We start from the raw sequence: 14,150 nt of genomic DNA on the forward strand, positions 1-14,150 counted from the left end.
GATCTTCCCAATCCAGGGTCTCCTGCACTGGAGGCAGATTCTTTACCATCTGAGCCACCAGGGAAGCCCCTTGGCTCTTGATAAACTTCCTGTTGCAACCAACCCTCACCAGCCTCCTGCCTCTGTGGCTTCCTCGGTCCAGGCCCACATTTGCAGCTGCCGGTCACCTTCTCGAATTCATTATGTTACAAAACACACTTCCTCCACGCCCTCATTCCTACTCAAGGCACACTGGCCTCCCAACCACCCTGTCTCCAAACCTGGTGATCAGACTCCCGAATTCCTTGGGTCTGCCAATCACTTCCACTTCTACCCCTCCAACTCCCACCCTCTGCACTTCCTGATGGCCATCCACCTGCCCTGGGGTATCTGGGGTATCAGAGCCCCTTCCCATGGGTACTACCAGGACAGAGCAAGGAGGGAGCTTCATTTCACAGAGTCAGAAGTTGAGATAAAGCTTGGGGCTCACTTTAGTGACTCAGCTGGTTTTAGAAGGATGCTCTGCATGTTGGCTGTGCCTTCCTCTGCTGCTGCCTTCTCCTCATCTTTGATCTTTACCCACTGTCACTTCCATCTGCCCCAACTTGATTCCTGTGGGTGGCCCAGCTGGCCATCAGCTCAGCCTCAGTCCAAACCCTGCCCCTTCCTCTCTCACCCATCACTCCCCACACCTCCATCTGTGACTGCAGGGGAGGCAGAGGTGACTAAGCCAGGAGTCAAGACAGGGGCTTGACTGGGCCCCACAGGCTTCCATCCTGAACTTTAGCAGTCACTTTGGCAGAGGATGGTGAAGGGTGTCAGGGAATTGCCCTCAGACCCCAGCTCTTGGCCTCTACCTGGCCAGGCAGCATGACCCCTGTAACTGGAGCTCCCCACTCCAACCCCACAGCAATGCCCCAATGCCAAGGGCCCAAGGAGTTTGTGCTGGTCTCTGATCACTGGATTGAGGTGGTCCTGGCAGGAAGACAGGCCTCCAGGAGCAGGGGAACTGGGTTGACCCTCCCCACAGGTACGGCCACTTGAGGGATGGCACACAGGCTGGTGCTGTCTGGACACTGCCTGCGCCACCCCCACCCCACCCTGCTCCATGACCTCAGGGGCATTCAGATTTTAGACCAGTTCAGCCACATGGTCTCCTCCTGCCAGTTTCTCATTCTGGTCTCTCTTCACACCTTCATGCTGAGCAGTCCCCACTCTCCTGCAGCGGCTGCCAAGCTGGCCGGCAGACTCCCTACTTAGGCAGAACCCCAGCATCTGCTGCAGAGTCTGAGCGACTCCTGACCGGACATTTCACATGCCATGGTCCTGCCCTTAGGAGTCCTCACTCTGCCTAAACTCTCTCTATCCACTGCAGAGTCAGGGCCCACCCTTGCAACCAATATCACTATCACTGTTTATTTTACCTGACTTACTTGTTGGCCCTTCCTCTGGCTTATAAGTCCTTTTCCAAGTCTGGGGAACTTTGCAATTAACAAACAAAAAAACTAGGATCTACTCCAGTATTTCCATCCATGGTGGTAGAGAAACAGATAAAATGATTCTCAGTGGAACCCTGACACTAAAATCTGCGCCCGGAGCCCTGTGTTTCCTAATGCCTGTGGAGCAACCCTGGTTTCTAACACTATTGCCGGCCCTTGTGGGGCATTTGTGTGTATGGCTCTGTGCTGTGAGCTTTCTGGGGACTAACTCCCCACGAGGTGGGAGGGATGGGGGTGGGGACTGCCTCTGGAGGCCTTCACAGCACTCAATTCGCAGCCCTCAGGGGACAGGCAGGGCAGAGAGCCGCACTTCTCACACAGGGTCAGGCAGGCCACAACACTTCCCTGAGTGGCTGATAAGCTCAGCGTTTCCTCCATCGAGGGAGTGAGGCCTTGTCGGGACAGAACTGGAGGGTCCTTCAGCTTCCAGGGGAGGGTCACTAGCACAGTAAACCACAGCTACGGAAGCCCAGGCTCTAAGCCAGACATTTCAACAGGACTTCAAGAGGCCTTTACCCTCAGAACCCCTTGATCCAGTGTTACTGAGCAACTATGCCAACCCCCACTTCAGAGATGCCCCCTGCCCACCCTAACTCTGCCGTCCTGCCCAGACCAGCGCTCCCGCTGTCTCCCAGCACCTCGCTTCAGATGCAACTGCCCCCACAACACACACCCAGTGTGGGACCCAAGGGACCCACACAGCCTACCTCGGCCACAGGCCACGTCCTGCTGGTAGAGGCATCCCCCTTCCTGGGGGCCTGACGTCCAGGTCACGGCCTCCCACGTGGCACCCCCCGGCATTCCCAACCTCAGGGGCCTTCACAAGACCCTGCCCGTCTGAGCCCAGGGTTCCACCCTTTGGCAAAATCATTCTCTGCAGGGCCAAAACGAGCCCTCGAGGGACTCCTCAAAGAAAAGGGTGAAACAGAAAGGCTCTTCAGAGCGGCTCAGGAATCTGCACTGGGCGACTGAGGATAAAAGGCGGCTGCAAACCAGCTGGCGGAATGTTGCGCCTGCTCGAATCCCACCCTAAAGCCTGCTGGGAAGGCAGCTAGAGACAGGTCAGCACTGTCACTGAGGGTCCCTCCCCCACCTCCCCGCTGGCAGGGCCACAGGAGAACCGACACAGCCCGCAGAGCCCTGCAGTCAGCGTTCTGTCAGAAGGGCCACAACAGAGCTTTTGGAAAAGAAGTCCAACGTCACAACTGCACCCACTCGCCCAACTCATCATAACTACCCACCTCCCCGCCGGCAGGTCCATCCAGGAGTTCTCCACCATGAAAGCTGGCAGATTTGACTGCAACCACCGAGAGTTGGGAAAATGCTCCCACTAAGTTGCTCCCATGAACAGTGGTTGGCATTTTATGGTACTTTTCCCATTTTTAGTTTGTGAGCTGTTAGCATCCAACTCCATCCAGCTGAGTGGCTACTAGGAGCCACTATTAGGACTGGCGTCCCGGCATGTTAGGACTGCATCCTTGCCCTCCTGGAGTTCTCAGCCCGGGAGAAACAGAGGCATGGTTGAGTTCTTTATGTGCACGATGTACTAGGCACTGGTAATAGGACACGGCCTCTTCCCAAGGACAGGCCAGGCACACCAAATGCCTCGGTCCTGGTCATGACCTTGGCTCACTCACCACTGAAGTGATTTATTCAACAACAAACTGATTGCATCGGAGCCACCCCAGGTTCACCCTCCCAGATTTTAGTGAATGCATCAGTCATTGTTGCTTAAGCTTTGCTTCTCACCAAAAAATTTCAAAATCCATCCTTCCTTTTCGAGATATTTAAAAAAATCTCTTCCCCCATTTTCACAGATGTTTCCTCTGCCTCTCTTGCTTTTATAAAATCACAAATAATCAAACACTTGTGAGTTGACATGCTTTGTCCTAAACGTAGCTGAACCTATGTAATTGATTGCTTTCCCTCTTCACCTTGGATTCCAGGGAGGTTGGGATTAAATTTAGAGCTTGATCACAAAAGGTTAGTCACTGTAGTTAGAAATTTTGTATTCTCTTTTCTGACTGGGTTTTAATTTCCCATTTCTATTTTAATAACTTCACTGTCATATCTTTTGTTACAAGCCTCCAAAATCCTTTTTTGATAAGAGGCGGAGAATGAACAAAGTCAATTTTTAAAAGGCATATACTCTCCAGGTATTCTTTCAAGAGGTTATTGATCATTTAAATTATCCTTTTCTGAGGAAGATGGCTTTAATTTATGCCTATAAGGAGCATTCTCTGCACTTCCAGCATGCTGTCTCAGATGTGAATTTTACAAATTGATCGGGACAGTTCTCATTGCCTATGTTCTATTTTCCCTAAATGCCTTTAGAAACCTGTGTATAAATCAATGCATCCCGCCAAGCTCCATTTATGATTAAGCAGTAATTATAATATGCTTGGCCTGTACCTCAAAGGTTCATCTCAAGCCAAAATGTGTGTCCCCTTTCATCTTTTCCTGACCAAGCCTCTGCCTCCTATCTGGCCCCCACATCCCATCCTCGCTGGGAAGTAATCGGAAGACCATGTTAATGAACAAACAGCCTGGAACACCCATCTGATTTTAGAGGATTTCCCGCAGGCGAACATTAAATCCTGTCTCTACCCCCCCCCCCCCCCCCCGTGCTCTGCTGTGCTGCTTTGAGCGACTTTCATGCCTAACAGCTGATTCTGTTCAGCAAATGTTTGTAAATGTCGGTGGCCGTGTCTCCTCCACGCTACGGTGAGCTCCTGCCCCCTGAAACTGTGTTTTCTGAGGCTTTTGTGTCTCCTAATGGCGCCTGGAACATTTTGAACATGATAAGGAACTCAAATAAAATGAACAATACGCGTTCCCAACCAGCTAGAGCTTTTGACGAGGCCCTTAATGAAAACACTGAGCCGCATCAACGTCTGATAAAGGCAAACATCTGGAAATGCCAGCAGCAGATGTCCGATCCTGCTGAGGCTGATGAATGGGCACCAAGCTTTGTGGGGCTCAGCTGGGCCTGCTGCTACCTCAGCGACAGCCATCCCCCTTCCCAGGACACCATCCGGGCTGGAGAGGGCTGGGAATGCCGGCGTGGCCACTCACCAGCCTGAGCCACCCCAGCCGACCACCGCCAGGGGATCGTGCCCAGTCTCCAAGGAAGAGGAGGGGCAGGTTAAATGTATCTTCTGTTTCACTTTACCATTTCACAGAAATATATTTTCTATATGAAAGTGTTAATTATACCATAGGCACCATCAAATGGCACTAAGTGATAACTAAATGCTCAGGAGGTTGACGTGTATAGTGTTCCAAGTGGCTCTGTGATTTATTACCTAATTTAGATAAACAGCAAATAGTAGTATCGTAATAGTCCCCTTTTATTCTGGTTTACGCCTCATTGTTTCTGGGTGTAGAATAAGAAGTGAATCATCAGACAGGCCCCATGGGAAGAATGGCAGATGGGCTAAGAGCACAGGCTCCAGCATTAGACCCATGGGGCTTGAAACCCCAGCCCCGCTGCTAACCAAAGGCTAAAGCCGTGACCACTGAGGGCTTCTGGGACGGGACCAGGGTTAACCAGAGTGAGGTGAACCCCTTGGCGTCATGTCCAGCATAAAGCATGGGCTCCACCTGGGTTGGCTGTTGTTAAGTCTTGGATTGAGGGCTGAGGGATGACAGGATCTCCACTCTCAGAGATGAGGGGCACTTGCCCACATGAGCCCCCAGACTGTACGCAGCAAGGAGGGGGTGAGAACCGGGGGTTTTACTATGAAAGGGTGGCCCCTGTGGAGTGCCATCCTGTGGCTGAGATGGCATCTCTCCAGGGCCCTGGGCATGTTTACTTACATTTCTGAAAGAGGAAAGGGCCTTTCAGGCTACATGTTTTGCTCCAAGTCACTATTTTCTTCTGAGTGTAGCTTGGCTCCTCATGATGAGACAGAGACATAAGGCCTCCCAGACAGAATGATTTTGCACATCTCCGTTCATGAAGGAGGCAGTCTTGGGAACCATGTGGTCCTGCCATGGGGACAGAAGACACAGGGTAGCCATAAGTCCTAAAGATGTGACCCCAAACCTTTATCAAAACACCTGTCTTGGAGGGAAGTAACCTCGCTGTCTCTGCCCATAGTGCCTCAGATGTAGGTCTCCACTAAAAGCTACAGATTCCAGAAATAAGTTAAAAATCAAATCATCAGAAGAGGGAAATCCCATTTTCTAAAAGTTACCAAGTGTCTGGGTAACAGCAAGGGTCGATCCCAGCCAGGCCCACAGGCCCTCACAAGTCTGCACACATGTGACCAAGGTTACAGCGGTTGCCCCACTTCTGGTGTCGCCAAGAACAAGGTCTCCAGCAGAGTGTTCCAAGTCACTGGAGGGGCCCCGCCAAGTATCAGTGCCTTTTCATTTCCAATTCAGGCAGAGAGCTTTCTTGTCTATGCTCTATTCTTGGAAACAGTGTTTCAGGCTGTCCCGATCCCCCTGATTCTGTATTGGGCTGGGCTGAGCACAGCCTCTGTGGGCGGGAACCTCATGACAAGTGGGCCAGAGACACAGGTGCTCGCCTCCTGCTCCTGAGGGACCCAGACTCGTCCAGCAGTCCTACTACTAAAGGTTCCCCCCTACCCAGACTCTCCTCGTGCCCCAGCCTTGCACACTCACCCTTGTATTTGCTGGGCTGTGGTCGTGGGTACTCCAGGAGGAAACAAGGTAACCAGGCCAGGGGTGGCCTGCTGCCCCTCATCCCAAGACTGGCACTCCCTGCAGAGTGAAGCCCCCAGGTGTTCTGAGAGTTCCTCAAGGGCCTTGGCCCATTCAGTCACAGGCATTCTGTAAAAATGGGGATCTTCTCTCCTCTACTTAGGAGGATCCAGTGATGTATCCTTCAGGGTGCTGGCCTAGCCTTGGGGCTGAGGGAAGCCAGGGTGAATTATCCTGTAGATGATCAAACATCAGCAAATCCACTCTAATCCACTTCATTTAAAACTTTTGTTTTCCATAAAGAATTAAGCTAGGAAAGAATTTAATCATACCAAATCCACTTCCAAAATGGTTACAGATTCCATGATCAAGAGTAGTGATTAGGGGGAAAAAAAAGACTTAAAAAACTCAAAAACCCTGGATGTTGAGAACTCCTGTTTGGTACCTAACCGAACAAAGCAGCCTTCCTGACACCAAGCAGTAGCCTTCCTCTGGGTTAGGAGGAGAAAGACAAATGGAGGGGAGATCAGGACACTTTTCTTTACACAGAGGTCAGTTCTGACTTGCAGCAAATTTGCACTGGTGTCTGCTATGAGCCTGGTGACTCAGTGGTAAAGAATCCTCCTGCCAATGCAGAAGTCATGGGTTGGGTCCCTGGGTCAGGAAGATCCCCTGGAGAAGGAAATGGCAACCCGCTCCAGTATTCTTGCCTGGAAAATCCCACGGATAGAGCCTGATGGGCTACAGTCCACGGCGTCACTAAGAGTTGGACACGACTGAGTGACTAAACAACAACTGCTATAAGCTGGAGCTGTTCTGAGTGATCCATGGGGAACAAGACAGACAGTCCCTGCCTTGATAGGCTTTACCTGCTATTGGAGGAGGAAAGACAATACAGAACTGCATACTGTGTGAAACGATGATATTCGGGAAAGGAAAATGGAGCCAGGTAAGGGCATGGAGAGTGGTAGAAAGAGTGTTATTTTATATAGGGTGGTAGAGGCCATGTCAAGGAGATGACATTTGAGCAGGGACCTGAATATAGTGGACAGGTGTGCTGTGTGGATAGCCCCTGGGACAGAGGTGGTGGTTACAAATTTTATCTCCAGGTTCAAAGAGGCAAGACTAGCTCCTCATCATTCTAGGAACAAAGCCTCCTCACCAGCAAGTCAGCAGAGCTGGTCCCAGTCCCAATGAGCCATTCTTGCCCTTCTCAGCATCTTCTCAGCCTCCTAACTCAGCACACACTGGCTTCCAGGGGAATGATGTGCCAACTTGGGGGTGAGTCCTGGACTGAGATACCAGCATCTAAAAGGAAAGGCTCTGCCCAGCCATTGCCTTTAACACTCAGTTACGGTGCCCACTGGGCTGGGCAACCAGTCAGACCTTTGGAAGGCCACCCACACCTTCCACCACCAGCATGACCATGTCTGCTGAGTTCATGTGAGCCCTGCTCTGTGGGGCTCCCACCACCAGCGCCAGAACACTAAAGCCCAACTGAGAAATGATTCTGGCCTAAAGCTTGTCCTCTTACTCCTCATGCTCAGTTGTATCCGACTCTTCGCGACCCTGTGGACTGTAGCCCGCCAGGCTCCTCTACCTGTGGGATTCTCCAGAAAAGAATACTGGAGTGGGTTGCCATTTCCTTCTCCAGGGGATCTTCCCAACCCAGGGATAGAACCTTGCATCTCCAGCATCTTCTGCATTGGCAGGCAGGTTCTTTACCACTAGCACCACCCAGGAAATCCTCAGCTTGTCCTCAGATGGTGACAAATGTACCTGCCAGGGTCAATCCCAGGCTCACAGCCTTTAGCACCTGGATGCAGTACCCCTATAAGGGCTGGTGTATCTCATACCACCCCCATTTTATGGGTGAGAGACACTGAGGGTGCTGTATCACTCAGGGCTCAATCAGGAAAGCAGAACCATAAAAACATGAGGGCATGAGATATTTATTATAAGAGTTAGACCTTACCAACTGTGAGAGGAGCTGGGGAAGCACAGTCCTAAAGATGGACTTGATGGATCAGAGGAAAGTCACTAGCCTGCCCAGGTGTGGGTGGGGAATGTTCTTCCTTGCAGAGGGGTCTAGAAGGCAGGCTTCTGCAGCAAAGGGAGGCTGGGGTAGGAGTCTGTGGAACATTGTTGGCTCTTGTGGCCACCACCTCCGTAAGCTTGCAGAGAAGGGTCTTGGATCACTCCCTACTGGTCAGCTGGGCTGGCAGTCGGGAACAAAGTGGGGACAAAAATTTCAATCTAATCTGGAAGTAACAGATCCAATCAATCCTCACTAATCTGATTATGATTTGGCCTATGTGACTCCCAAACCACCAGTTAGCAGAGAAATTCTTTCCCACTCAGAGCTGGTCAGACATTGTCTATATCCACAAACTCCATGGCTGAGAATTTTATGATCCTGAGGCACAGAAAGGGAAGGGTCAGCCCCACTTACTGGCTGATCTCCCAGCTTTGGTTTTGAACAAGGCAGTGTTCCAGGGGTCTCGGCACCTGTCAGGACTGGAAAGATAAGACCATAGCAGGATGAGGCTGCAGGTGTGCACGTGGCCAGTCTGAAAGTCACCCCCATCTATGTTCGGGACACATGACTGTGTATACCTATAACATATGGCATTGAGAAAGTTTGTCTCTTCCATTTAATTTTTTTTAAAGCTCTCAGAAAGTACTGGTTGGTTCTTCTTATGAGTCTAATCCAACCATCATTGTTGTCTAACTCACTGCACCAGCTTCTGTATCTTGATAAATGTCGATAGAGTCACTCCATTGAATTAGCAGCTGATTATATCTGATTTACCCTGTAACAGGGTTAGGTCCATTTCCTGGCATGTAGCAGAAACACCTGATGGTCACCAAGCTGATCACGATTGCTTCTTAAATTGCAGCCCAGATGGGTCATGCTAGCAGGTCCCCCAACTAAGAAGGACATCCAAGAAGACCTGGGCAAGACTTGACAAGAAGCACCATGGCTACCAGTACCTCCAGAGAGCCCTTGACCCTCACCCAGGACCACATCACCCCTGATGCTAACATCTGAGGGTGCCCCTTTCCAGATACCACTTGCCAAAGGCAGGAGGTGAGATCAGGATGCTCTGTGACAGGATAGATTGAGAAGCTCTCTGGTTTCAGAATCAGACGGACCTGGGTTCAAATCCCAACTCCTCCCTTGCGATCTCGGGCAGTATGCTTTACCTCTCTGGGCCTCAGTTTCCTCATCTGTAAAATGGTTAACAATAGTAGTTGACCTGTTACGATGTCAAATGGGGAGGTGTGGCGATGTCAGGAACTCAGCCTCAGCCCCACAAAGCTGAGGGCTTTGTGGTATCACAGGCCTCACCAGCCTGCTGCGTTTGTAACAAGGCCCTCCTCTCTGGACGTGGTCATTTCAGAAGCGATGTTGATAGCCGGCTGCTGGTCAAGTCCTCTGATCAACAAGGACAGGGAACTGGGCAGTCTGGGCAAGAAGCAGCCGAGTGGGCTCTGAGTCATCCAGGAGCCACGGGGACCACCACCCTCCCCCACAGTGCAGTCAGCTACATCTGGGGGAGCCTGGGTCGGGAGGGTCCTGATATGTCAGTGTCCCTAAGATGGAATGGATGGCATTTAGCTCTTCTGACCCTGTGGGACTAGAAGGGGTCCCCTCCACTCCCCCTCCCCTCCATCCCTTGTAGCAGCCATGGTAGGGAGAAATGGGGGGAGGGGGGCGGGACTCCACTGTCATCCTGTTTACATACAAACCTGTGGGACCAGGGACCAATACCCATTCAGGAAGCAAGGTGGTGACATATGTGCAGTGCAGCATCAGGCCACTGGGCAGTGGAAGCTGGCTTCTTCCACCTCACCCTCCCTATCTCCACCCTGAACCTAGAGTAGGAGCCCAGCTAGACAGAGAGGCCAGAAGTCCCCGCCTGGGGGACGTGAACCTTACCCTGCAGCCCAGCCAGGCCTGATTTTGAATCCTGAAGTGACCTCCACCAATCCCTATCCAGGTAAATTAAAGCATTAGTCACTCAGTCATGTCCAACTCTTTCTGATCCCATGGACTATATAGCCCGCCAAGCTCCTCTGTCCATGGAATTCTCCAGGCAAGAATACCAGCATGGTAGCCATTCTCTTCTCCAGGGGATCTTCCTGACCCAGGGATCAAACCCAGGTCTCCCACGCTGGAGGCAGATTCTTTACCATCTGAGCCACCAGGGAAGCCAGAGGGACAGTTTTCTTCCTTCAGTGGTCGAATGAGAGGCCGAGAGCCCAGGCAGCTGGGGAGAAGCTTCAAGGCCCGAGGAGGCCTAGAGGATCTCTTCTCTCTGTTCTGAGCCAGAAGCTATAGGCTTGGTGTTTAAAAACATTTGAATCGTTCGTCTGCTGATGGACATCTAGGTTGCTTCCATGTCCTGGCTATTGTAAACAGTGCTGAGATGAACATTGGGGTACACGCGTCTCTTTCAATTCTGGTTTCCTCGGTGTATATGCCCAGCAGTGGGATTGCTGGGTCATATGGCAGTTCTATTCCCAGTTTTTTAAGGAATCTCCACACTGTTCTCCATAGTGGCTGTACTAGTTTGCATTCCCACCAACAGTGTAAGAGGGTTCCCTTTTCTCCACACCCTCTCCAGCATTTATTGCTTGTAGACTTTTGGATAGCAGACGAATGGATAAGGAAGCTGTGGTACATATACACAATGGAATATTACTCAGCCATTAAAAAAATACATTTGAATCGGTTCTACTGAGATGGATGAAACTGGAGCCCATTATACAGAGTGAAGTAAGCCAGAAAGAAAAACAACAATACAGTATACTAATGCATATATAAGGAATTTGAAAGATGGTAACGATAACCCTATATGCGAGACAGAATAAGAGACACAGATGCATGGAACAATTTTATGGACTCTGAGGGAGAAGGTGAGGGTGGGACGTTCTGGGAGAATAGCATTGAAACATGTATATTATCATATGTGAAACAGAACATCGTTCCATGTTCAATGCATGTGACAAGGGCTCAGGGCCGGGGCAATGGGATGATCCAGAAGGATGGGATGGGGAGGAAGGTGGGTGGGGGGTCCAGGAAGGGGAACACATGTAAACCCATGGCTGATTCATGTCAATGTATGGCAAAAACTATTACAATATTGTAAAGTAATTAGCCCCCAACTAAAATAAATAAATTTATAAAAAAAAAAAAAAAATTGAATCAACAGAGAAACTGTTTATCAATATTTAAAAAAAGAAATGTAATTAGAGGTTGGCGCACCCTGAGGGCTCCAGGCCATATATGTCAAAGGCTTCCTTGATCTGGAGCCTGGGGGCGTGGGGGGGGGGGAGGACAGGGTAAAAAGAGACCACAGACATGGGCTGCTATACCGCAAACCCCACTGGGCAGGGCTCCCAGTCCAGGCTGATGAAAGCCGCTGTGGTTGATGGAATGGCATTTCACATGCGTCCGCATTTTTCTCTTCTAGGTGGTTTTTCTTTCTAAACTTGGGAATACGGGCATTCTATTTTAAGGACATTAATTACTGTCCAATTTTAATGTAACTAGTACGAACAAAAAAACCCCAACTTGGAACCAAGGAAAGGAAACAAAAGTAAATTTATGGGGTGATTCCGTGTTCACATTCCTCAAGACTGCCTGTGGACATTTGTCTAATGCATTTATTTCTGGTCAAGAAGAGTGAATACCTGGCTTTTTGGTGGTGGTTTCTGGAGAACGAGCTGAGGGCTGGCTGAATCTGCCTCAGAGACGCCAGCTCGGGCCACCTCAGGCCAGGATGCCTCCTCCAGGCTCAAAGAGGTAGTGTGAGGAAGGCAAAAATAGAGAGGGACTCGGCAACAGCTTTGACACACGGTTTTCTCATCCCAGGGACTGCCATGTAGGGGCCTCCTGTTTCAGCTATTCTAAAGGAAACAAAAAAAATTAAGACTATCTGAGAACTAAATAAAAACAGTGCTATATCTTAGCTACCTCTTTTTTTTTCCCCTGCATTCTTCCACCTTTTCCCAAGTGTTCTTTTTGACTCCTCTTTCCTCACCAAGCCAAAAATGGGATAAGTCTCCAGGTCTGTCTTTGACCTCTTTCTTCCCTCCCCCTGCCTTCCTCGAGAATGGTGTCCACAGCTGTGGCTTCAGCTTGGGGTCCAGGTGGCTGCAGCCCTGCACGTTCCAGGCACTGCCTGCCTCTTCGACAATCCCCCTCCCACCATAAGACTCCAACATCCTGCAACCAGATTTGGCATCTCCCTCTGGAGGGTCACACCTAGGGTACATTGCTGCCCTCACGTGTCAGTCCCCTTGGCCTTGTCAGTATGCAGGTAGCTAGGTCACAGCCCCTTCAGAGCTCACCTGGGAGGCAGGGCTGGGAACACTAAGTGCTCCCTGCAGGAGGCCCTAATACTGAACACTGGGGGAAATCAGGAGGGCTTCCCTGAGGAGGAGATTTTTCAGCTGAGGAGCTACCAGCCAAACAAGGTGGGGGGACTTCCAGCACGAGGGGACAGCGTGAGGAGAGGCCTGCCCTGAGAGAGACAGGGACCACAGAGGAAAGTCCTCCTCCACAAGCAGAGGAGGAGACTAGCAGAGAATGAACTGGGAGAGGACACTGGGCTCAGGGCAGGGATTTTATTCTGGGGGCAATGAAAGTGTGATAAAAGCTTGGAAGGTGCTCAGGTTTGCATGCAGAAAGATCATTTTGGTTTCTGGGTGAGAACAGATGGTGGGGGTCCAGGCTGAAGGAGCAGATAAGACAAAGTGAGCTTGGCCAGCATGTCCCCTCAACCCCTCCCCGCCCCCACGACCAGAGCTCTATCTGGCTCCTGCTGGTTCTTACCTTCCGAGCCTCACCAGCTGTCTGTCCAAGGCAACAGCCCCATCCACACTCTGGTGCTAAGTTCCCTGGGGACAGAGGAGGAGGGCATCAGAGAGGGGAGGGTGGAGGCTACAAGGCTTCCCAGACCCCTGGGGTGTTTGTCCCCAGACTGCACATGCCTTTGTGGCATTAGGGAGTCCTGGGTGGGGGGGTCAAAATCTGAGCCAGGAGGGGGCCATCAATAAGTCCTCCCCACAGAGTCTGGGCTCTGCCACTCTCTAGCTGTGTGACTCGGACAAGTCACTTACCCTCCCCAAGCCTCTGTTTCCCTCTCTGAGTATGGGAACAATAACACTCAAGCTTCCCAGGCTGTTCAGAGAATTAAACAAGTGGTTCTGCATGCAATATCCTCAACACAGTTTCCGGCACACGGTGGGGGCCCTCTAAACGTGGGTGATAGTGATGGTATGATCTCAGCCAGCTGCAGGCACTAGGCACTGCCACCACACACGGGAGTTCACATGGGTCCTTTCACCTTTAAGGCAGCCTAATCAATGCACTAGTTCAAACAGTGGGGAGTTTTCTCACAGCTCCTGCTGTGCCACCTGGAATGTACAGAGGGAACTGAACCTTCTGGATCTTCCGGAACTGAATCTGGCTAGAAACCATTTTATTATTTCAACCAAGGTTCCCTGGGTGCCTCTCAGGGACTGGGCTCAGTGCTTGGTGCTTTGGAGGCTCTGGGCTGCCAGCACAAAGCCTAGTGGGGGTGTGACTGAAGGGAGGGGCTTGAGAGCTGCAGTGTTGAACCTTAGAGGCTGGGTGCCAAGTGGACCAGCTGGGGAGGGTGTTCCAGATACAGGGGACAGCATGTGCAAAGGCACAGAGGCGTGAAAGAGCATAGCATGTTCCAGGAAAGAGGAAAGCCACAGGTTGAGGCCATCAGAATGAATCATGGCAGAAGCGAGGCTGCGGAGGGCAGGGCCCCCAAATCAAGCAAGGGAGGTGGATTTTCTGGGTGTAGAGGTGCTGGCCAAGGGCAGGGGGAACTCAGACTGCTTGCAGTGTGGATCACGGGCTTGGACTTGGGAGCATGAAGGGGCCACACGTAGGCTGGGGGGCTGTGTCACCATGCTGGCAAGAAATGAGGAGGCCTGAGTGGAGATGACAGCCAGAGA

The 14,150-nt window shown here is 51.1% G+C and overlaps 1 protein-coding gene and 1 long non-coding RNA gene across 2 annotated transcripts in view; one reads left to right on the forward strand and one right to left on the reverse strand.

The window, feature by feature from the left end:
* The window catches only part of SMPD3 (sphingomyelin phosphodiesterase 3), an 84,662-nt gene that overhangs the window by 37,966 nt on the left and 32,546 nt on the right, over positions 1–14,150 (forward strand). The gene's annotated exons all lie outside the window — the stretch shown is intronic.
* LOC145514628 (uncharacterized) overlaps positions 1–14,150 on the reverse strand; it is a 60,848-nt gene that overhangs the window by 31,185 nt on the left and 15,513 nt on the right. Inside the window, exons 8-12 of the long non-coding RNA XR_014060273.1 lie at positions 12,994–13,058; positions 11,850–12,065; positions 8,125–8,367; positions 6,111–6,383; positions 5,298–5,468 (exon numbers count right to left, since the gene is read on the reverse strand). This is a non-coding gene — a long non-coding RNA (uncharacterized LOC145514628). The remainder of the gene's footprint in view (positions 1–5,297; positions 5,469–6,110; positions 6,384–8,124; positions 8,368–11,849; positions 12,066–12,993; positions 13,059–14,150) is intronic.

Source organism: Giraffa tippelskirchi, chromosome 7 (assembly GCF_054371585.1).
Source record: "Giraffa tippelskirchi isolate mGirTip1 chromosome 7, T2T-mGirTip1v1.2.pri, whole genome shotgun sequence".
In the NCBI taxonomy this organism is placed as follows: Eukaryota; Metazoa; Chordata; class Mammalia; order Artiodactyla; family Giraffidae; genus Giraffa; species Giraffa tippelskirchi.